Source organism: Hyla sarda, unplaced genomic scaffold (genome assembly GCF_029499605.1).
Source record: "Hyla sarda isolate aHylSar1 unplaced genomic scaffold, aHylSar1.hap1 scaffold_31, whole genome shotgun sequence".
Classification (NCBI taxonomy): Eukaryota; Metazoa; Chordata; class Amphibia; order Anura; family Hylidae; genus Hyla; species Hyla sarda.
This window is the reverse complement of record NW_026609824.1, coordinates 756,071-758,405: the sequence shown is the minus strand read 5'-3', so window position 1 is coordinate 758,405 and position 2,335 is coordinate 756,071.

The window sequence follows — 2,335 nt, the reverse complement described above, 5'->3', positions numbered from 1 at the left end:
CACCTTCCTAGGCATCATCTTAGACACAGAGGAAATGCAAGCCAGGCTTCCCCAGGAGAAACTGGCTAGGATCCGTGAGGTTATCCAAAAAATTACAAAGTGCCACACAGTATCCAGGGTGGAGCTCCAAAGCCTCCTAGGCATGATGGCCTTTGCGATGAGGATCATTCCGCAAGGTAGGTCATTCATATCCAGACTCCTGGACTTACTTCCTTCAGTTTCCGGGCAGAGGCATGTCATTCGAATTGACAGCGAGGCAATGTCAGACCTGGCCATGTGGGGTCACTTCCTGAATAACTGGAACGGAATCTCGCTCTTTGTCCCCTCAGCCACGGAAACATCCCCCTCCGTGGTTTCTGACGCCTCAGCCGTCGGTTTCGACGCTCTCCATGGCGCACACTGGCTGGCCAGTCCTTGGCCTCAGGACATACTGCTTATCCCGAATTTTCACGAAACTTCGGCCTTATTTGAGATCTATCCAATAGTAGCAGCCGCTGCCGTATGGGGTGATTCGTGGGTCAACTCCACTGTCCGCTTCAGATGCGATAACATGGCCACAGTAGACATCTTAAGGAAAGGGCGTTCTAAGTCCCCGCATATCATGCGTTTTGTCAGGAAGTTTGTCTTGATCGCTCTTCAGCACAATTTTCACTTTTGTGTTGAGCACATTGAGGGTACTAAAAACACAGCAGCTGACGCTCTGTCACGAGGTAACATGAAGCTGTTCTTTCAGGTACACCCAGAAGCAGACATCGTCGGGGTCCCAGTTCCTTGAACACAGTATCTCCAGATGGACTAACAGACTTCATCACAGTAGCAAATTCTTTAATCAGACAGTCCCTTGCACCCAGCACCAAACGGGCGTATGACGCAGCTCTAGCCTCTTTTTCCACGTTCATGCACAAACAAGGTCTCCCTGCCACAATTTCGGTTCGTTCCTCTCTTGCTTATGTCGGTTTCTGCCATTCTTCTCTTCACCTCTCCCACAACACCATCAAGCTTCACTTAGCAGGGTTACAACACCATAGATCCTTCTCACATCCCGACGCACTTTCTCTACTGTCCACTAACCCTATTAAGGCGGCACTCAAAGGCATCCTTGTCCTGTCACGTCCCAAACCACCCTCCCGTGCACCAGTCACTGGCGACCTTTTCCGATCCATGTCCTCACTCCTGGACACTCACCCGTTTGGTCCCAGACTCAGCACTGTCATCAAAGCAGCGATCTACTTGGCCTTCTACGGATTCTTGAGGCCGGGGGAGTTCACACGCTGCGGTCGAAGGTCACGGGGTCTTCTCCTGAGCCAACTATCACCGCATGGAGCAGGGTTTGCACTCACTCTGTCTTCCACCAAAACCTGTAGATGGGGAGCCACCATACGCTATTTCCCCACTTTTCACCAATGGTGTCCGGTCCTGGCCCTCACACAACTCCTTTCCACGTTCCCTGGACAGCCAGCGCACAGCCCTCTTCTGCCGGTCAATGGGTCAGCACTCTCCTCTTCACAGTTCACCAAACACGTGTGGTCCCTTGTCAGAGTCCTGGGACACGAGCCTAGTGGCATTTCAGGTCACTCGTTTAGGATCGGAGCAGCCTCTGCAGCGTCTAAACACAATGCCCCTGCACACGTCATCAAGAAGTTGGGGCGCTGGAATTCTGGCTGTTTCGAGCGCTACGTCCCTGACCCGTCCACCGAGATGGCGGGGGTGTTTAAAGTGTTGGCTCTGTAAATTCAAATAAAACTCAGTTGTACCCTACCTCCGACTCTTTGCCCTCTATCAGGCATACCCACGGTCGCGGTAATTGGGCACACCTCATCCGCTAGTTTTCCCTCTTAGGTCCTCTAGATGGTCTCCTGTTTCCAGGTCGGTAAGTACGGTCAGTATTATACAGTTTGTACAGTTCCCACTCTAGGCTCTTGGAGCCATGACCACAAGTGTTAAGCCTAATTGGCTTTATTTGTGGGAGTGGCGTGGGGTATATAATCACCCCTCTCCCACACCTGGGGGCGTGTGTTACGTTGGCGTCACCCACCCAGCCCTCCCTCATTTCTCATAATTCCCACTAGGGTATGCCCTCTATCAGGCATACCCACGGTCGCGGTAATTGGGCACACCTCATCCGCTAGTTTTCCCTCTTAGGTCCTCTAGATGGTCTCCTGTTTCCAGGTCGGTAAGTACGGTCAGTATTATACAGTTTGTACAGTTCCCACTCTAGGCTCTTGGAGCCATGACCACAATTATCACTTATCATCCTTCCTTTTGGCTGGTATCAAATGTGGTGTCTGTTTATATCAGTTTAATATCTGATATGTCCCCTATCTGATAGCAGATA